Raw genomic sequence first — 22,030 nt, forward strand, 5'->3', positions numbered from 1 at the left:
CTTCTATTTTAATTATATACCCTTGGCATTTCACACAGTGCCTTATAAAATTTAGATACTTTTTAAGTCCAGAGGATTATTGATCTTGTACAAGAAAACACATCAGAGGCATAATTTCAAATTATGCAAGCTCTATTATTTTGCTATAGAGGAAACTGAAGGCCATGAGTGTTAATAACTTGCCCACAGTCATATAGGCTCACCAAAAATGAATCTGAATGCAAGTCCTCTCATTCCAAGGAGTGTGAGCTTTCAATTTTACCAAATAAATAAATGATTGATAAATTGGATTGACCTGATTTGAAGAGCTCTATTTCGTATGCTCTGAGATTTTCAAAGGAAATTATCAAGACTTAATAGGCAATGAAAATCAAAGACTTATAAATGGGTCCATGGAGTATTCATGGCATGGATTATGTTAACTCAATGTTATTATTTCTATTACAGGCCAGCTAGGTGCTACTGTGGATAGAATACTAGACCTGGAGTCAGGAACATTAACCTTCCTTGAGGTTCAAACCTGGCTTTAGACACTAGTTGAGTGACCCTGGACAAGTCACTTAACTCTATTTGCCTCAGTTTCTTTTTTTAACATTTAACTTACAATCATCTTAGAATCAACACAAGTATCAGTATTAGAAGAGCAGAAGAGTGGTACGTGCTAGGCAATTGGGGTTGTCACTTGCCCAGAGTCACACAACTGTTTGAAGTGTCTGAAACCAAATTTGAACTCATGTCCTCCAGACTTCAAGTGTGCCACTCTTATCTGTTTGTCAGATCTGGAAAATGAGTTGAGGAAGGAAACAGCAAACCACCCCAGTTACTTTGCCAAGAAAACTCCAAATGGGGTCATAAAGAGTAGAAAAAATTAAAATAAGTGAACAGTAATAGCAACAATAACAAGTGTCTATCTGAGTACCTAAACTGTGCCCTAAAAAGATGATGGGGCTAATGAGGGAAATGGCAGTCAACTCAGAGGCAATTAGAAAGTGGCAATGGGTAGGTAGCTATAAAAACCAATATAAGATGCTGTTTATAAAGAGGCTGCCTGCCTGCCCCTGCCCCCTCACCAGTCTATGGGATATTATATTATAGATTCATAACTCAAAAAATAAAACAGAGAAGAATTTCATTCATGCAATTTCACTCTCTTTAGCATTTGCTGGTTGAACATCCCCTGGGTGATGAGTCTGCCTGACACCATCTAGGCTAGTCCCCTGGGTCCTGGGAAGATCATTGGTTCTTTGAGTCCCTGAAAATGTGACATTCTTTCATTTCTCTGTTTCCCCATATGTCTTTGTGTGGGGTCAGAGGCATTTGGAAGAAAATCTTGAATTATCCCAGAGGTTGATAGCTACTAATAGGAGTTAATTTTGTTTTCACAATATCATAGAATTCACAGAGAGAATCTATCTCTGTGGCCATCTAGTCCGATCCAAAACTAAAAGCAATCTCCACCATGACATACTTGACAGGTGGTTATCCCACCTTTGCTTAAAGATGAATGGGGGGAGGGGGGAAGCCACTAGTTCTCTAGGCAGCTCCTTCCACTTTTGGACAGCATGAGTTGTTAGAAAGCTTTTTCCTTACATCACACCTAAATGAGATATTTATAAAGTGCTATATAAATCCTAGTATAGTTAGCATATTATTATTAGATCTATTTCCTTGTAATGTGTGCACATTTCTACAGTTTCTGAACTCAGAGACCCAAAAGACCACTCACTCTTCTAGAAGGCAACTCTTTTAAACAAATGGGTATCACATCCTCTTTGTGTCTTCTCTTTTTATAGTTCACTCCTCTTGTGGAGAAGACTAAAAAACATAACACTTTTTTGTTTGTTTTGTTTTAATTTTATTTTTGGCTCTGACTTGGGGAGTTTGCAGTCCACTGAAACCCAAGTTCTTTGTTAAAACTTCTCTCTGGCAATGCCATGTGAGAATTTGAATTATTTTTTTCTTTTTAAATCAACTTTTCAAAATTACATCTGTTCTGTATCATCTTCTTAGACTCCATTTTTGCCTATCAAGATCCTATTGGACCTTGACTATTATACACCATGTTAGCTAGTCCTTAAAGAGATGAAGAGTAAGCTATCTGTGCCTTTAATCAAATCAATGATTAAGTGCTAAACAACAAAATCAAACATAGATCCCTGGGACACTTCAGTGGAGCCATAGCTTTAAAGTAGGTTCTCAAATCTCCACTGGGCTAAGCAACAGAGAGAACATCCAAATAAGATTTAATTGTTTTTTGGTCCACTTGGATTCTTTGTGATCCCATTTGAAGTTCTCTTAGCAAAGATACTAGAGTGAACTGCCATTGCTTTTTCCAGTACATTTTAAAAACAAGAAAACTGAGCCCAAAAGGGGGAATTGACTTGCCCAGGGTCACACAGTTAGTACTTGTCCATGGTTAGATTTAATCTCAAGACTTCCTGACTCTAGGATCAGCAGCGCTCTATCCACTGTGTCACCAAGTACACTATTATCCAAATGAGATAACCTCAAATATAGAACAATTCCATATTAAAGTGCCTTTCTGGTACCTCACTTTCACCAACCTAGGAACCCATTTTAGGTTGGATAGCCTAACAGTTCTTTGAGGGAGTACCTGAAATGAAACTTGCCATTTATGGAACTCAAAGACACAAACATCTCTTCACAAGCCATTATCTCAAGGTCTTTGGTGGATTCTTAAAGTCACTTTTTAGACCTAGATCTGGTTTGAATTTCTACCTTTTGTTGAAATAACTAATTTGTTGTTACATTATTTCACTTTCTCATGATTGATTAATATCTGCATCATTTTTGACTATGTAAGTAAAAACAAATTATTAAAATGTATATAGCTCATTGGAGATTGTGTAGAGAAGGACTTCACTCTACTATTTTCAGGCACATTGCAAAGAAGGTTGGACTATGACAGATCCAATGTGGAAATTCTTATATTATGTCCAAAGAATTCAAAGTACGTCAGAGAATATCTTATTATCCTTTCAGTCCCATCTATTAGAGGAAGAAGATGGTGGAGGAAAGTGCTTTGAACAAAGTAGTATTTTATAAATGTTTGTTGAAGTGAAAATGAGAGTTTTTCAAGGAGAGTTTATACCTATTTAGAAATGGAAAAGCAAAATGTAAACCACTGAAAGTGTATTCCTCCTCTCTTTCCCAGTGCCAGGATTGCCTATAGGGCTACAAAGACAATTGAGTCAACAGAGTTACAATTTGCATCTTTAAGCTTATGAATAGCTTTTGAAAATGTTTTGCCTCTTTTTTTATTTTTAAAAAAATCCTATATGATCTCATTAATTTGATAATTCCTCATAATGAACATATGAATGAATGAAAAACCACTTAAGGGATTACTATGTGCCAGACTTAATGCAAATACAAATAAGAATAGTAAGATAGTTTTTTTGTCCTGAAGATGTTTATATTCTAATAAGAAGAGATAACTAACTGTGATAGTAATTGTCTTGAAGGGTGTTCCCTTACCTTTTCTAGAAGCAATAGCACTATTTATAGATTTAATTATTGTGGTAATTTTTTTAAGGAGTGGAATGCTACATTCAAGAGTTAGGCAGATGGGAAGATGACCTTTGGGCCCTGTTAAGTGTAGTGGGAGATCTATTTGGATATATTGGGCTAAGTAAGTGCACATTCAAGGCTCAATTTAAGATACTTTGGCTCTAGGGCCAGAACTCCAAAGTTTCCTCCAGAACTATTATTGATAATAGTGTATAGTTCTAATACTAAAAGAGCTGGTCCTGGACTAGAGAGATGGGGCAAATAACAAAATGGCAGGAATGTAATTATAAAGTATGGACTTTTATCAGAAAGAATCCTCCCAGGAAGGTAGGAACCCTACAATCCCCTTCTTATTGAGAAGCCACAGAAAAGTCTTCTGATTGGTCTCTAGGACAATGGGCTTCCTCCTTTGGTAAATAGCTACAGACAATCAGGGAGAGGAGCCAGACTTCTCTTTATATACTATTAGAATATTCCTGAAATGACCAGATTTATCTCCTTGTACTTCCCAAACTATGCAATAATTGCATCCCCCTCCCCATTCCCTGGTATTTCATTCTACCATCTTCTCAGGAGGAAAAAGATATGAAAATGATCATAGATCATGTGTGTGTAATATCTCTTTATTGGAATCTTATATACTTGATTTTATTCAAGCCAAATGCGATTTTTAAACTGCCAAGCACAATTATTGAATATGTCAACTACTCCTCAACTAGATTATAACCTCTTCTCTTATAATCTGTTCCTTGAACACAACAGTCTTTCTCCTGTTTCTGTGCATTTTCCCTGGCTTTCTCCCTTGAGCTGAATGTTCTTTCCTCATCTCTGACTCCTGACTTCCTTGTTTTCCTTCAAGTAACAGCTCAAATCCCGCCTACAGTAAGTCTTTTCCTGGTCCCTTTAATGCTAGTCTCCTCACTTTAGGATTATCTCCCAATTTGTCTGTACATAGCGTGTCGATACATATTGTCAACGTGGAAATCTAGAAGTCCCCAGTTTATTTAGTTTGAGGGTAGAAACCCCAGGTTTTGACCTTGTCACGGGAGAGTTTCCCCCAGAGGGAAGGTCCCTCTTCACCAGACAATGGACATCCACTTCAGCTTTGGTGCAGTCAGTCTCACAAGCTGATCCTCAGGAGGGTGGGGAAAGGCTTCTGAAGACAAAAGAGCTACTTGACTTTGGATGGGGTGGACCTCCCACCTGAAGTGGATGTCTATTGTGAAGTGTGACCTTCCCTCAGGGGGAAAATTTCTCATGACAAGGTCAAAACCTGGGTTTCTACCCTCAAACTAAATAAACTGGGGACTTCTAGATTTCCCCGTTGACAATATTTGGCTCATGTTGTCTCCTTTAGAATGTAGTCCTTGACGGTGGGACAATAATTTCCCCCCCTTTCTTTTAGTACTCAATGTTTAAGTAGTGCTTAATATAGTTTAATATAATAGGAATTGAATAAATGCTTGTGGCTTGATTTTTTAACTTGGTGGCTAGGTAGGTTTTCAGTCTAATGTCCCCTGTTACACTAGGTGGCAGTGTGAGGCAAGATTTTGCTATGTGAAGGCTCTTCCTCTAACCTTAAGAATTTGGGAGTTAACCAGCCAGGTCTGGCTACACCTATGTAGCCTACCAGTTGGCAGCTCCTATACCCTTGATTCCGTCCCTGCAGAGAACAGGGAGGAAAGAGGAAGGAGTGGATGTGGATATGTGACCTAAGAGCACCTGTCTCAGCCCAGATAGCAAAAAGGGTCGTGATTCATTTGGAGACAAGAATTTTTTTTTAATTCTTTTTAATTCTATCTTTAGGGAAATATAATTAATAATAAAAACTGTAAGAGTGTCTCTTACTTTCAGATCACAGCCTCTAAATCAAGATGCAATATATGCACTAGAAAGAAGTTGTGATTGATCATTGCTTCCATATGAAACAGAATTAAAATATAAAAAATTTAATGGCATTTTGAAATCATATACAAAGTGTCTGCAAATAACAACCATGGGGGAGTTCATAGTTTTTCTGTGGACCCAGATGTGATGGTCACAGATAACCATCTCAGTCTATTCCTATCAGCCTCTTTGGAGTTCTCTTTCAGAAGGCAGAGCAGGGAGTGAGGGAAATTCTGGTAGTATTGGCAATTTATCTTTAAATTCCACTCAGTGGATTCAGTATCATGGGACACTCCACTGCCTTTTGCTCATAACTCTTCTCTATTCCTTAAAAAATACCCTTACCTTCTGTCTGAGAATCAATATTAAGTATTGGTTCCAAGGCAGAAGAATGGTTAAGGGCTAGGCAATGGGGGTTAAGTGATTTACCCAGGGTCACAAAGCTAGGAAGTATTTGAGTTCACATTTGAACTCAGGATATTCTTTCTTAAGTCCTGGCTCTCTATCCACTGACCCACCTTCCTGACACCTTCTTCCTTCCTTGCTTTGTAGCAGATTCTACTCTAAAACTGTTCATGAAAGAGAAAAACCACCCCCAAGTCGATATTATATTTCCCATCCCTCCCAAGATGGGAAAGGATATTGTGACCCTTGTACTGGTTATACGTTAGTCCCTTCCATATCTTGGCCCCTTGGTGAACCAGTTCCACTCTATACTGTCTTCTTCTCTTAAGCCCCTTGCCCCTTATCCCATCAATGATCCTGTGATACAAGAACCAGCATTGGAATACGTCCAAAACTTTTGCTCTTCCTCATATCCTGCTGTACAAAGCTGGAGAAATATCTTTAAAATGTGCTAAGTGGCAAATCAATTCTTTATACAGAACTTCCCAATACGTCCATCAAAGGGGCTTTTCCAAATCTTTTTATCCCTCCTCAAACCACCTAAAGCTTCCCCTCCTCCTACTTTCTTGTCTAAGAATCTTTCCTGATATTTCACTGAAAAAACTGAGGCCATTCACAGACCTTCCTCTTCTCCTGAGTTCCCTGTCTTACATCACCCCCGTGCCTTCTGCCACTAGCCAATCCTTAACCTCTGCTTCACAAACCTTAGCCTTTCTTCCTGTCAAGAATAACTCCTCTACATATATATGATCCTAGTCTTTCTATTCTTTTCCAGCAAGTTATCCCATTACTATCAGCCCTATTCTTGTACTAATCATCAATCACTTCCTGTTTACTGGTTGCTTCCTACTGACTACAAAAATGCCCATGATTTGGCTGTCATCAAATTATTAAATCATTTCATTCTTACTATCATCTTATTTTCTTCATTTCTTTTTCAGTATGGCTTCTGACCTCATCATTCAATCTGAGATTGCTCTCTCTAAACGCACTAGTAATCACTAGGTTTTTTTTAAATTATAAATGTCAAATTTACTCCCAACTTTATATTTCCAAATTGATCTTATTTTTCACAGACCCCATTGTTTTGGAGAAAATATCTCTCAAATATTCTAAATTTTCTATTCATTGACTTACCATTTTTGAGAGCTCTAATGTTTGCTTAAATTCTGCCTTAATTCCCAGTGTTCTTTTAATTATTCTTTTAAAAATAATTTATTTTACTTTCTAAATATTTTAGCCTTTCTTATTTTTTTTATTTTATCTAGGAGTCCTTTAGAATTTCTAGGCTTTTTCTTTTATAGAGATTTTTGCAATCTCTGTGACTCATGGCAAAATATATACATTTTTTTCAAAACTAAAGGACTATTTCCCCACTGCTTTGCTAATCTCATCATTGGTTTATCTCTTAGCTCTTTTTCTTCTGTTCTGTGTGGAATTGTGCCAGGCTCCTTCAACTACATAGTCCTTCCAACTTCCACTACATCTATCTTCCCCAACCTCCATGCCTATCCATACCACTAAGAATTGATGGCTCTAATAACCTTGAACTGCTGCGAAGAAAGAGGTGAGAGGATAACTATATTTCTGATCTATGGAAACTATGCGAAGAAGACCATAGCTGGATTTATAAATCTTCCTTTCCTCACTAGTAACTTATTCTAATTCTAGTCTTTCTAGCTTTGTATTGCTGTGTGTCTCCCAGTCTTGGTGCACCAGTTGCCTGTTGGGTCCATTGCTATGAAAGATGAATTCAACACTCTCTTCCCACTAAAGTGGGAGACCAGTGTCTATTTTCAGAGAGAAAAAAGAAGAAACAACCAAAGTTTAAAATCTAGGTCTGTTTGCCAGCATTTGCCATGATCAATGCATCAATTCATTGGGTATTTGGGAGAAGGTCCTTTGCATAGTTTTCTGTTGTTATATCATAATAATTTACATTTTGTGGATATTTTCTTATCTTCCTATTCTTGTTACCTTATTGGGTGGATTCTTTGTTCTGAGTTAGTGGAAGTAGAAGTTTTGCCAACAAGTAGGGTCTCACTCTATCTTCTGCCTGGAAATTTGAAAAATGTACTTTTTAAATAAACAATTAAAAGAGACTGAAAGAACCAACAAAGGAATACAGAAGTATTCTCAAACTCACTGGTAAATAAATGCAAACTTACCGTGATTCTGATCAGAGCAGACTGGGAAAGGAATATAACTTGAGATGAACACTTCTGTGGAAAATGAATATTAATCTATACCCCATATTTGTCCCACAAAATAACCTTTTGATTTTAAAGCAAAGTTTGATTTTAGGGCAGAAGCACAATGTATCTCCCTGAGTCATGGGTAGGATCCTCCCTCGTTTTGTCTACCACGTTAGAAAACACCTCCCATTTATTGTGTGGCCATTCTAAATACCTCTTGGTTACTCCTGGCATCTGGAAGACCAACTGTTTGGCTACAGCAAGGTACATTGCATAGAGCATAAATTGATGGAGAGGTGGCCCTGTTTTTCTGGAACCAGGAATTCAGGAGGGCATGTGATCTGACTGAGGGCTGGCTGGCTCAGGTCATGTGGTTCATGCTTTTTGCTCTTTCTTTGGACCAATGTTTGCTACTTAATAAATAATTATAAAATTAGGATATGGTTTCTGGAGAATTTTAATCATAGACCTTCTAAAATTAAGACCCTTTCCCCCCAAAACAAATGTTGCTTTCTCTGCTAGCAGGCTTAGATTTGAAGATTTCTCTATTCATGCATGAGACATTCAGTTGGGAAAATTGATTAACAGTCTTCAGAAAGAACTACATCTTAGGATATGGGGAAAAGTCTTGTATAGAATCTGACATGGCCATACTTTTAACCAATTCTGACAATACAACTCTATTCAAAGCAACTCATTGTCTTGCCACTTCCATAGCATGGATGTCTCCTTTCCTTGAACTATAAGGTTTTAGTTTTTAAGTAGGCTGTACTGTGGTGTGTCCCTTTTTTCTGTACCAGATGCTGTTTTAATCACTTCTTCCTGGATTTCTCTACCTCCTTCTTAGAAATCAAAATATAGGTCATCAGGATTCATTGATCACTTTTGAGGGAAAGTCTGAATTTAATTACCAAGAAATTTTGTGGTTAATGCTCAATATTAAATATCATAAATAACCAAGAAAAATATTTTCAGTTATAAAGGAAAATTAATTTAATTGCCTAGGTCACCATGTTGTATGGCATGCATACTGGAGGGGGCTGCTCCCTTCCCCCTCTCCACACAAGCCTGAGGAAATTTCTCACATCACCCTCCCTTCTGCCCAGCTGCCCAATGGGAGCACTTGCTCCTTCCTTGTCTAGAGTAAGACAGGAGGCTCATATGTGGCACTTTGGGCACTCAGTTGCTAAAATACTATAAATAAATATTTAAAAAATAATTAAATTAAAAAATAATTAAATAAAAATTAAAAATAAATAAATAAATAAATAAAAATACTAAAATAAAATAAAATAAAAAACATCACTGGTTTAGGATATTCTTTATGGGGATTCACAGGAGATATTTGAATGTGACATTATGAAAAGTATAGGAAATTGGATTGCACCCTTCAATCACTAGCAATTCACAAAGGGCAAGCTTAGAAAAAAGATGTGAAATACTCAGAAGATATAATCTAATCAGAGAAGGTGATAACAAAAAAAGAAGTGAACTAAGAATGGTCAGTCCTGGGGAAAATGTCTACTGTGATTGGTAGATGTGAAAATTTAGGGGAGGTGATACAAGAGAAAATTTCTTTAAAAGGAAAGAGAGTTCGAAATTTAGTGAGTTAGAGTTTGGACTAGTTGGAGTTTGTATTAGTTGGAGTTTGCCGTGGAGGTTGGACTTTGGAGTTAGTTGGAGGAGCTGGGTCTCTGAACTCAGTTCAGGAATTGAGGATTTCAGTGAAGGACTGGAGTTTTTGCTTGGGACAAATCTTGTGGTAGTGATTAAAGACTGACTAGTCTCTTTTAAGGCTCAGGCCTAGGCCAAATAGGCCCTTCATACTATTTACTCTCTACTCTCTCTCTCCCTTTCCTTAATTACTTCATTTGTATTAATTAAAATCTCCATAAAACCCAGCTGACTTGGGTATTTTCATATTTGGGAATTTTTCCCATGGTGACCACTTAATTCACAGTCTTGAAACCCACATTTTCGCAGTTACAGTTCAAATACTGTATCAATTATTCCACAAACATTTATTTAATGTTCTCCAGCCCTTAATTTATATAATGTATAGCTTTTTTTAAAATGTAGCACCTATATTTAAGTGAATCCCTAGCCCTGTACTAGACCTTAAGGGTTAGGAGGTACAGCAGAAATTTGAAAGGACCCAAGTTGACTAAGAGCTACTAATTACTTTGAGGAAATAAGACTAATAATAATAATAATGAAAATAGGTAACAAACAGTGGTCTTACTTTATTTACAAAACACATACCTATATTTTCCCACTGTTTCCTAATAGTATCCTTGCCCAGGAGATAATACCAGTATTGAAATCACCTTTTTTACAGAAAAGAAATTGAGGCTAATTTGTCTAAACAAGGGCTTGAATTCCAATCTTATAGCTCTGCGTTGTCCACTTTCTACTGTGTAGCATTATCCATTCTGTAGGTACCTGAAGACAATAAAACTGTATTTCTCTAAAAAAAAAAATCCATTATTTCAAATGTTTAATTAAATTAGTCCAGGCCTTCCCCCAAAGGGTCTGAAATATTGAACCTAGACGGTATGAATTTAACATAAGTAAGATAACACTTAACTTTAAAGAATTTTCTGAGACCTAGTTTTTGTTTTGTTTTGTTTTGTTTTAAAGGAGAATAATCTGAATTTGGCTTTAAAAATCTCCATTTTCAATCTGTGTCATCTCCTAGCCTTCCAAATGAAAACATGGAACCAGATAAAGACAAGGTCCTTTATATAAACAGTCCTATTTTCCTTTATACTCGTCTTCTACTGACTTCATTGAAAATTCCTAGCCTCAATTTGTCAAAGTAGAAGCCAAAAGGTGCTTAAAGATTTTTTCCACTTACAACATAGCTCCAAGGCCAATGTACATATCTTGTGATCCCACATAGACCCTTGAGAAAATGGAAAAGGAAATTGGTTCCCTTTTGCAAAAAGGTTTTTACTTTGCTCTTTTTTTTTAATTGGTTCCTAAGATCTAGGAGTGTCAAATAGATGTCAAAAGCCTAAATACAAGACTTTATCTACTTACATGCAGGTTCCAAATTTAGGCCATCTAGTAGTTTCCCTACTACAGCTACCACCATGGCCAGAAGGTACTGGGTTACTGGGGAAACTGGAAAACATTCTAAATTCTACCCCTAACTTCTGCTTCTGCTGCTCAGCAACAAGAGGACAGAACCGCCTACAGAAGCCTTAAAGAACTTTCTGATACTGGTCTCTGTATCCTTATTCTATCTCATTCAGCGACTCTGGGAGCCTCTTTTAGCCAAATAAAGTCATGTTCATTCTGCCATTCCATTTGGTAAGTGTTGCTAAGTTGGTAAGTTCTGCCTCCTTGGACTTTTTCTCTGGAGGAGTCAGAAAAGGGAAATAAGAGCTGAAAGGAGTCTCCAGAGGTTTCCCTTGCTAGAGCAGGATTCCTCCTTATAGCACAGATTATTAGAGTTTCTTCAACTCTCTCAATAACCATGTATTAAGCAACTCTACTATGTAAAGGGAAATATAAAGATGAAACATGGCTCTGTGCTCTTGGGGAGGCAAGATATTGAATTATAGAACAAAGGTAATGAAGATCAATACCTTAATTCTTTACTTAATTAATTCCACAATTGGGATAAGGAAACAGGTCCAGGGAAGGTAAGTGGTTTGTCAAAGGCCACACAGGAAATAAGTATTATATATGAGATTTTAACCCAGGTTGTTTATATCTTAGAGCCTGTGTTCTTCCCACTTTCCTACCAAAAAAGAAAGAGAGAGAAAAGAACAATGCATGTATAAAAATAAACATAATATAAATTAGAATAATATAAATGGATGAGAGGACTGTGAAGTATTTTGAAGGGATATAGAAGTAGATGATGATAGGAATAAGGAAGATCTCATACTTTTCTGAACTGAACTTTGAAAGATGGGCAAGAATTTCAAATGGTGGTGATGGGAGAGGCAGCAATGGATGGTGGATGGAGATGAAGAAGAAGGAAATTTCTTATTAATAAATAAGAATTCCCATGACATTAAGATGGGGTCTAGAAAGGACCTCTGAGGTCATTGAATTCAACTCATCATTTTATAGATGAAACTCAGGCCCATTAATACTTTCCCATAGTCAATAACTATCAAATTGCATAAGGTGAGTGATTGCCAGTATAAGGTTTGTTTATATTCCAATCCCCACTAATCAGTTACTTGACATTTTTAAATTGTATACTTTTGAACAAATGAAAAACTAAAATATAAAAAGGCTTGCCATTGCAATTCATTCTTTGGGTGTTTCTGGACATTTTTTCTAGAAAAAGATTCCATCAGAAATGGATAATTTTTTTCTTTCTCTTAATTTTGAAGGCCTTTTTCAAATACAGCAATGCATAAAATGCCTAAATATGAAAAATTTCCACATAGAATCAGGATCATCATTTTCATCTCTACAAATACCTAAGAAAAATTGTCCTGGAATCTAAAGTCATTATCAAATGATAAACTTTGACCAAAAATGTTATGCCAAAGTTTTTACTTGATTGGGAGTGAAACAAGGATGCCCATTATCACCATTGTGATTTAATATTGTACTAGAAATGCTAACTTTAGCAATAAGAGAAGCAAAATAAATTGAAGGATTTAGAGTAAGCACTGAGGAAACTACCACTCTTTACAGATGATATGCTGGTATACTTAGTGAACAGACAGAACCAGCTGAAAAACAAGTTGAAATAACAACTTAAGTAAAGTTGCAGAATAAAAAATAAACCTACATAAAGCATCTGCTTTTCTATAGAACAGATAAAGAACATTACAAGATATAAAAAAGAATAATTTTTATTATATTAAATTAAAAACATTTTGTACAAACAAATCCAATGCAGCCAAGATTAGAAGGGAAATAACATATGAAGGGGGGTTATAACAAATTTCTTTGATAAAGGTTTCATTTCTCAAATATATATTGAACTAAATCAAATTTGTAAGAATACAAGTCATTGCCCAACTGATGAATGGTCAAAGGATATAAATAGGTAGTTTTCAGATGAAGAAATCAAAGCTATCATAAATCATATAAAAATGTTCTAAATCTCTCTTGATTGGAGGAATGTAAATTAAAACAACTCTGAGGTATCACCTCACACCTATCAGATTGGCCAATATTACAGTAAAAGAAAATGATAAATGTTGGAGGGAATGTGGCAAAATTGGGACACTAATGCATTACTGGTGGAGTTGTGAACTGATTCAACCATTCTGGAAGGCAATGTGGAACTATGCCCAAAGGATTTAAAAGATGCATACCCTTAGGTCCAGTAATACCTCTACTAGGTCTGTATCCCCAAGTGATTGTAAAAAATGGGAAAGGACCTGCTTGCATAAAAATATTTATATCTCCTATTTTTGTGGTAGCAAAGAATTAGAAATTAAAGGGATGTCCCTCAGTTGGGAAAATGGTTGAACAAATTTTGTTATATGATGATGATGGAATACTATCATGCTGTAAGGAATGATGAAAAGGATGATTTCAGAAAGAGCTGGAAAGTCCTACATAGACTGATGCAGAGTGAAATAATCAGAACCAGGAAAACATTGTATAGAGTAACAGTAATATTCATAGCTTTCAAAATCCTCAGTGGAGGATATCATAGTGTAAGAGAAAGAGGCTTTAAGTCTGCAAGTTATTTAGTTTAATTCCTGATGCTGGTTCTTGCATAATTAGAGACAAATTACTTTATTTTTCTGGGTCATAGTTTCTTCACCAACAAAATAATAACACTTTCCATTTACATAATGTTTTAATGTTGGCAAATACTATTGCTCCTCTTTGTCTCCATACAGGTTTTCCTTGATACATAGAAGGAAGGTTCTTTCCTCATCTTTGCCTCTTGGAATCTCTAGTTCTGACACCTCCACTCTGAACTTTTTCTTGAACTCCTTGATTTTTAGAGCTGCCCATCCTAGGGGCAGTCAGATAACACAGTGGGTAGAGCACTGGGCTTGGAGTTAAGAAGATTCATCCTCATGTGTTCAAATCTGGTTTCAGACACTTACTAGCTGTGTGTCCCTGGGATAATCACTTAATTATGTTTGCCTCAGTTCTTCATCTATAAGATGAGCTGGAGAAGGAAATGGCAAAGTATCCAGTATGTTTGTCAAGAAAATTCCAAATGAAGTCATGGAAAGTTGGACAAAATGGAAATGACTCGACAAGCAACAACATTCTAGGAAATTACTTTCCATGTTTCATTATTATTTTCTATTTATGATATGCTTCCCTTTGATAGAATGTAAAGTCCTTGCAACAAGGACTTGTTTTACTTTTATTTCTACATCTCTAGTATCTTAGTACAGTGTTTCACAAAGAGTAGGTGCTCTTTTGGCTTCAATTATTATTCTTATTTTACAGATAAGGAAACAGATTCAGAGATGTTAAGTGACTTTCCCTTGATTAAGCAACTAGCAAACCACAGCAGGTTTCTTTCTAAACTGAGGAAATTAAACTAGATAACCACTAAGGTCTCTTCCAGTTTTAAATCAATGATGTTATTCCTGTAGACAGATGGCATATAGTAGTTTTCCACTCTCTTTTCAAAAATGGAGAAAATAAGGCATTGGGTAGTATGAGGACAGAGCCAACAATTAAAACTAAAGATGTTTGATGCCAGTTTCTAACTCAAATTTTCAGCATATGGCTTCCCTTATACCTGTTCATTGGCAGAAAATGATTTTGGCTCATTTGCCCATGAAAAGGTCCTGCCTTGGCTATAACAACCCAATTGGGACTGAAAATGAAATGATCCATCTGTGCTCAGGTCTACAGGTTCACAGATGGCATTGCTTGCATAACACTATATTTTCAACTAAATCAAACAATGCTTTAAAGAAAAACTTAAAATTTCATAGAACCAGTATTATAATCCATTTTAGGCTCCTAAAATTTTGGGATGCATCCTTCATTATTCATTTTTTTACTTCCTTCATTGCTCATTTTACTTATTTAAAAATGTTTACAATAGTAGAATGTTTCCATTTTAATTTCATAAATGTAGTGAATTTATATTGGCATAGGAAACATCAAAGATATGCTACGAGATCAAAGTTGGTCTGAATATTTTGTAGAGATTAATAAGCTATAGAGATGCAGTATTGTGAAATGGACTAAAGGCTAGTCTTGGAATCAGAAAACCCCAAGCATACAAGCTATATGACCATGGTCATTTTAAGTGTTCCCAGAAACTTTCTAAGATCATTACAATAAAGTTGCCCATCTGTATGGAAGGAGAGAGTTTTCATACTAAGAGTTCCTCTAATGAAATCCCAGGAGAGATGAAAGCTCTTACAGATCAAACATTCTGGGCAACTTTGAATCTCTATCAATTAATACATTTGGAAAAACCTTGCAATCACCAGTGGTAAACTGATTTTGGCTCTATTACAAACTAAGTGATCTCTAACAAATTAGTTAAGTTCTAATAGCCTTAGTTTTCTTGTCTTTGGAATGAAAGAAAATGAACTAAATGTTCCTTAAGATTTTGAGTGACTTACCAAGGGATTGTGGGTAGATAATGGTACATTGATGTTAGGAACAAAGAGAGCTCAGACAGCTTTTGAATACCTAAATAAATATCTAACAATTTAAGCTTAAAATTCAATTTATTAGCTAATTACTTAATGATCAATCAATTAATATTTTTAAAATTATATTAATATTTAATAAATAATGGTTTGTTACCAATAATTAAATCAAAGTTTTAATTAAATAATCAATAATTTAACTAAATTTAGGTAAGTCTCTAAAAATGTGAATACCTAGTGTAGGAATGATAAAAGCCAAAGATAAAAAAGTACAAAATCTTTCATCTAGTTCAGAACTACCCAAAGTGAGGGTCAGAGTCCTATAGAAGATCTGTGTAGACACAGGCCAAGGTAGGGAGAAGCAAAAGTGTAGACCCATAGCAGGAGATGAGATTTGATGAAGGCAGTCCACATCAAAGCCCCAGGAGGAGAAAGGGTCATCCTGGGAAGTAGTAACTGGGAAACCACCAACTCCTGGTGTGGCAAGATATTTACACTCAGCACAATCAATAATAACAAAAACAATGACTAACATTACTGTGAACCAGGCACTGTATTTTGTACTTTAATGGAATCTACCATTTCCTACTTCTGTTTCAGAGTCAGCTAAGAAGACCTCCCTACAGGTACAACAGCACTCTGAGCTTTCTATCTCCTGCTCCCTGCAAACCTATTCCCTGAGGAAAAGCTTGCTTGGGATCAGGCTGGCAACTCAACCTCACCCAAAACAACCACTTCCATCTTTACTAGAATAGGGCATCTTTCATCACCTGTTGCCATCCCAATCTCCCAACTGGGAAGTGGAGAACCTGTCCTGCAAAGAAGAGTGACACTTCCTTTGATTTCAGATCACTTGAAGGAACACAAGTGGCACCCTCCACTCAATAAATGAACGTCCCCATGTCTGGTCATACTCTTCACTCCCAGGGGCTCTAAATTCCTTTAGACTGTCATCCAAACCCCACTCCACACTTCCACTGCCATAGGCAACTTCCATTTATCTTAAATCCATTTCTCTCTTCCATCTCCTAATTCTCTTTGAATCCTGTCTGTCTCCTGATGACAGAGCCTCCCTGGTCACCTTTTCCAATACTGGTCATACTTTTTGCTCATTTTTTTCAGTGCACTGATCAAAGCCGGAGAGTTGGAATATTCTTCCCTCTTCATTGCCACTTCCAGGTTCTTCCCTTTCTTCCATCATTCAACATAATATATTCCTTTGAGTTTCAGACTCTTCATATTTGCCACCCAGCCAAAGTCCTGGTAACCTTTTACAGCTCAACTAAGAGACTTCTCTTTGCATATTGATTTCCTCTGAAAAACTCTAGGCATTGATTTCTTCAGCCTACTCACCTCTTGTGAGCTACTTCTCCCCCTACCTCAGCCACACACAAAGACAGTCATACTCTAGATCTTACCATCAACTTCAAATGTACCACTTCCATGTTCAAGAATTCTGAAATGCCCGGTATATTCTTTACACCTCTCTGTTAGCATTCCCTTCCATAACCCTACTCTTTATCCTCACCTTGACCTCCAATCCCTTGACCTTTCAATTCTTTCCCAGGCTACCTCTCCTGCCTGAGCCACTCTCTCCTCTTCTCTCCGTTTTGAATCCTTGGTGGACCAAATCAACTCAACATCATCCTTTCTTGAATATTTAGCCCCCTTATCATATTGCTGATTATAGTTAGCCAAGCCTTAGCCTTGGATTATTCCCATCATCCCTTGCATTTGCTCTGACACATATGTTGCTGACCAAAGGTGGAGAGATCACTCAACAATTCTGACTGGGTCCACTAAAATCTTATATTACTTAGACTCAATTGGGCCTTCATTGCCACTAGGCAATCCTATTTTTTCTGTCTTATCAATTTAACTATCTCGTTTTCTACAGAGACTCTTTCAAATCTTTTCATCTTTATTAAGCCTCCTATGATTCTTTCTGCCCCAGCTCTCACTTTTTGACAGAAAAGTAATAGTCTCAAGATACAAATTAACACATATATTTTTCAAATGTAGAATGTATAGGAATTTATTTTGTTTGACTATACATATTTATTACAAAGATTTTCTTTTTCTTTTTTTCAACTTTAGGTAGAAGAGAAAGGGGCACTGGATACAGGAAACCTCTAGCCCTCAAAAGAAATAAAAGGAAAAGTAAAGAAATCTGAATCATTATAAAGAGAAAGGAAAGAAAATCAATGAATCATTTTATTTTTATTGAATCATTTTAAAAGCATAGAAAAAAGAAATAAATTCAGAAGGAATCAGGATAAACAAATCAGCTCTCAAAATTACATGTTGAATTTATTACATATTTAAAAGAAAAAACAAGCTGCATGTAATGAGATATAGTTGCCTGTATTACCTTTTCCCCCCCTTCTGGTATGTACATACAAATGACCATTTTATTTGGTATTTTCTAAATTCTGAATAAAATTAAAGAATGCCTTATCAAATAGGGCTTGTTTTTGTAATAAATGTTCTTTTTGCTTTTCAACTGTAGATGATGCTTTAACACACATTAAAAAATTCAGCTGAAAATTTGAAGCAGCAAATATGATTTGCTACCTTAAAGGCTTTTCTCAAAGAGCTAGCAATTAACCTTAGCATTGACCCAAGTGTTTAGAGTTTTTGTTCCCTGTCTGAAGATGAGTAATCTAGTCTCAAAGGTAAAGATGAGGGGCCATGCTAAAAAGGACAGTTCCACGTAGTTCCAGGTCAGCAGATCAGTGCTTTCCCTATATTATAAGCATTTTGCTGTCTGCTAAGTATGTATATATATTTATGTGTGCTCCAATGCATGCGTATCAATGTGCATGTGTGCATACACATAGAGAATTCTGGTCTTAGAATAGTATACCAGTCTTAGCTTCCAATGAAGATGGACTAATAGGCTATCAAAGCCAGTATTGTCCAGCACATCCACGACAGAAAATGGCAAAGACTTTAGATAGCATTTCTCATTAGAGGATGTATTTATTACTTGGCATTCTTTGGTGAGTTCTGCTTTGTCCCCTTTCCACAAACATTCCCATGCTAATTTTGTGAATTGTGTTTGCAAGCAGAATTGTTATAGGATCACTACCCTACAGGTGGGAAGGTCATTTAGCTCAACCCACTCTACTTAGAAATGGAGAAACTAAAGCCAAGAGTGATTTGCCCAAGGTCACACAAGCAGCAAGTAGCAGAGTCAGGTGTCAAACTCACACCCAGTGATTCCAAATTCAGTACTTTTCCCAGGACACCACTGAGTGCTGGCAAATTGTAATTTTCTTTGGGGAAGCCGTGAGACAGATGAGGAATTCTCCAAAGTGAATCAAAATCCTTTTTGATGAGGAAGACTCTGAAATAAGGGCTAAAAATAACTTGTTCAGTCAATTCAGTTGGTAATCCCATTGGGGTTTTCTTGGGAAAGAAAGTGGAGGGATTTTCCATTTCCTTCTCCATATCAATTGATGAAATAAGAAACTGAGGCAAACGGTGTCAAGTGACTTGCCTGGAGTCACTTGCTAGTAAATGTCTGAGGCTTGATTTGAACTTAAGATGATGACCCCAGGCCAGGGGCTCTATCCATTAAACAACCTAGTGGCATAGTAATAAATATGAGGCAACATCTTGTCAGCCTTGTAGTCAGAAAGTTGGGTTCAGTTTGGGTTCAGTTTCTGCCTTTGATACTTATTGGGTCTGTGACCATAAACAAATAAATCCCTTAACTTCTCAGTTCCTCAAGCAGTATGTATTAGAATTGGTAGCATTTTCACACCTAGATTCTTCTATATAGACAAGCTGATAGGTCCAGACCAAGGAGGGGAAGAAGAGAACAAAAATACGTCAATAATTCAATGTATTCAAATGCATTAGAGAGAGACAGACAGACAGACAGACAGACAGACAGAAACAGAGAGAAAGAGAGAAAGAGAGAGACAGAAAGAGAGAGAAAGAGAGAGAAAGAGAGAGAGAGAGAGAGAGAGAGAAAGAGAGAGAAAGAGAGAGAGAGAGAGAGAGAGAGAGAGAGAGAGAGAGAGAGAGAGAGAGAGAGAGAGAGAGAGAGAGAGAGAGAGAGAGAGAGAGAGAGAGAGAGAGAGAGAGAGAGAGAGAGAGAGAGAGAGAGAGAGAGAGAGAACTCAACTCTCAAATCTCATGATCATATGCTGTATTGCTAACAGAGTACAGAAAAAAAAGATGAGAGTTCAGCTGTGCTCTGCCCTGGCCTTATCTTAGCTGGGACTCTTTCTTTAGTTCTGAGTTGCAAGTTCAGTCTGAATCCATAGTGTTCAACATTACTGAGTAGTATTTCTACCTCTGAGTTAAGGGATTTCCTTTGGATCAAGGGTTCTTAACTTGGGGTCCATGAATTTTTCTTTACAAATACTTTATTAACTATATTTCAATTTAATTGGTTTTTGTTGTAATCTTATGTATTTTATGCCTTTAATAAGGCATTTCTGGGAAGGGATCCATAGGCTTTACCACACTACAAAGGGAAGTCTATGACACACACCAAAAGATTTCAAATTGAGGTCTTCCAGATGCTAAATGCAGATGATGTTATGTTGGTTTCATTAAACCTCGGAACGGCATAGAACTACTTAAATGAGATTCACAACTACTCAAAAGAGATCAATTTTATGATCCAAATAAGAAAAAACAAATAAAGAATACTAATTTTCCAAGTTAATATATTAATCACATCAATTGTACAAATAACTTGCTCATCAGAATCTTTGTGTGTGTGTGTGTGTATGTGTGTGTGTGTCTGTGTATACATTAAAGTTGAAAAGTGAATTGGAGCCAAAACTGAATAAGATAAAGAGAGAGGGTACATTGCATTTGGGAAATGGTAAAACAAACCTAGCTTTTAAAAAATATCAATATTGTTCCAATGATGCCATATAACTTCAAAATATAAAATACTATAATACCTGATGAACCAAAATTATGGGTCAGCTTATGAACAACAGAGATGCATGGTGGGCAGAAATAGTCTATAGCCTATTATCAAAGAAGAATGGTAGGAACAACTAGATAGTACAGTGGATAGAGTGCCAATTTTGGAGTTTAGAAGATCTGGGTTCAAATCTGCCTTCAGACACTTCTTAGCAGTGTGATTTTGGGCAAATCACTTAATTGCCTAGCCTTCACCAGTTTTCAGTCTTAGAAATGATACTAAGACAGAAGATAAATGTTTAAAAATAAAGATAAATTATACATACAAAGTGATATAAAAGACAATATCCAAGGGATGTATGTTTTGAAAATGAGATGGGTGAATCTTCTAAGAACAAGAAATATAATTTGTCTAACTTTCATTTTCCCTTGGTATATATGTGGTTGTGATATGTACCATTGGTAGGATTGTTCTCATTGGTAAGATAATGGATCCAATGAAATATTGAACCATAAAAAATATCTTTCCTTGCTTTGGAAAAAAAAATGAGCTTTTTATCAAGTCCATTTATTCTGACACTAATTTTCTTGGACAATATTTAAGTTTAAGTTTTGAGCCAATTCCTATTAGAAATAATTACAAGTTGGAGGCTGGTAGGTGGCTCAGTAGATGGCAAGGAAGGCCTGGAGATGGGAGGTCCTGGGTTCAAATATGTCCTTAGACACTTGCTAGCTGTATGATCATGGACAAGCCATTTAACCCCCCATTGCCTATCCCTTGTTGCTTTTCTGCCTTTGAACTTATATGCATTATTGGTTCTAAGACAAAGGGTAGGGTTTGTTTGTTTTTTAAAGAAATGATTGCTAGTCCTAAACAATTCAAAATGATAAGAATAGAAGCTATTATCAATAGCTTTAGCTAAAGGAAATGTTCTAATATGTTAGGGAGGCTGATATTTTAAAATGTAGATTTTGAAATGTTCTTTTCCTCATTCCATATAACAACTAAACCAGTATTGATTTGGGGTTGAAGATTTCTTTTAAATAATATTGAAATGAGAAGGAAAGAACACTTAATAGCTATGTCCTCAAAAGTAGAGAAATATACAGCCTATACCAAAGATCTTAGCATAGTGTATGCTATGAAAGCTAATAATTGAAGAAAATGTAGAAAGAAGAGTTAAGAAGAAAGATTTCTAGGAATCTTTGATGAAACTATTGAAAATCATAAGGATAAAAGTGTATGAATTACAGAGGAAGACTTTGAGGTAGGTACAGAAGATGTTGGGGAAGCATAGTGGACTAGTACTATGGTGAACCCAAAGTTCACTATGGAATTTGGAATTCTAGTATTTAGAATGAAGTCTTTGTTCCTGTGGTCTTTTTGCATCTTTTGGATTTCAGATTTTAGAACTTTCAGAGGTGGCTTTTTGTGGTAATCATGATGTCCTAGGAAGAAGATTTAGGAATTAACTCTCTAAAGTCAGAAAAAGCAGAAAATAGCTCTTTCACGAGTTTCTTTTAGTTTAGTTTAGTTTTTTTAGGGGATGG

General features: G+C 36.2%; 1 protein-coding gene and 1 long non-coding RNA gene across 2 annotated transcripts in view; one reads left to right on the forward strand and one right to left on the reverse strand.

Moving 5' to 3' along the window:
* Positions 1–11,192, reverse strand: part of C2H6orf118 (chromosome 2 C6orf118 homolog) — a 63,568-nt gene extending 52,376 nt beyond the window's left edge. The window contains exons 1-2 of the mRNA XM_007484877.3: positions 11,061–11,192; positions 7,801–7,879 (exon numbers count right to left, since the gene is read on the reverse strand). The gene's annotated coding sequence lies outside the window, so the exon portion shown is untranslated. The remainder of the gene's footprint in view (positions 1–7,800; positions 7,880–11,060) is intronic.
* On the forward strand, positions 11,180–17,870 carry LOC107650980 (uncharacterized). Its single transcript, XR_001627230.2, has 2 exons — positions 11,180–11,333; positions 17,684–17,870. It is a non-coding gene; the product is annotated as an uncharacterized LOC107650980 (long non-coding RNA).
* The last annotated feature ends 4,160 nt before the right edge of the window (positions 17,871–22,030 follow it).

This window comes from Monodelphis domestica, chromosome 2, assembly GCF_027887165.1.
Source record: "Monodelphis domestica isolate mMonDom1 chromosome 2, mMonDom1.pri, whole genome shotgun sequence".
NCBI classification, from domain to species: Eukaryota; Metazoa; Chordata; class Mammalia; order Didelphimorphia; family Didelphidae; genus Monodelphis; species Monodelphis domestica.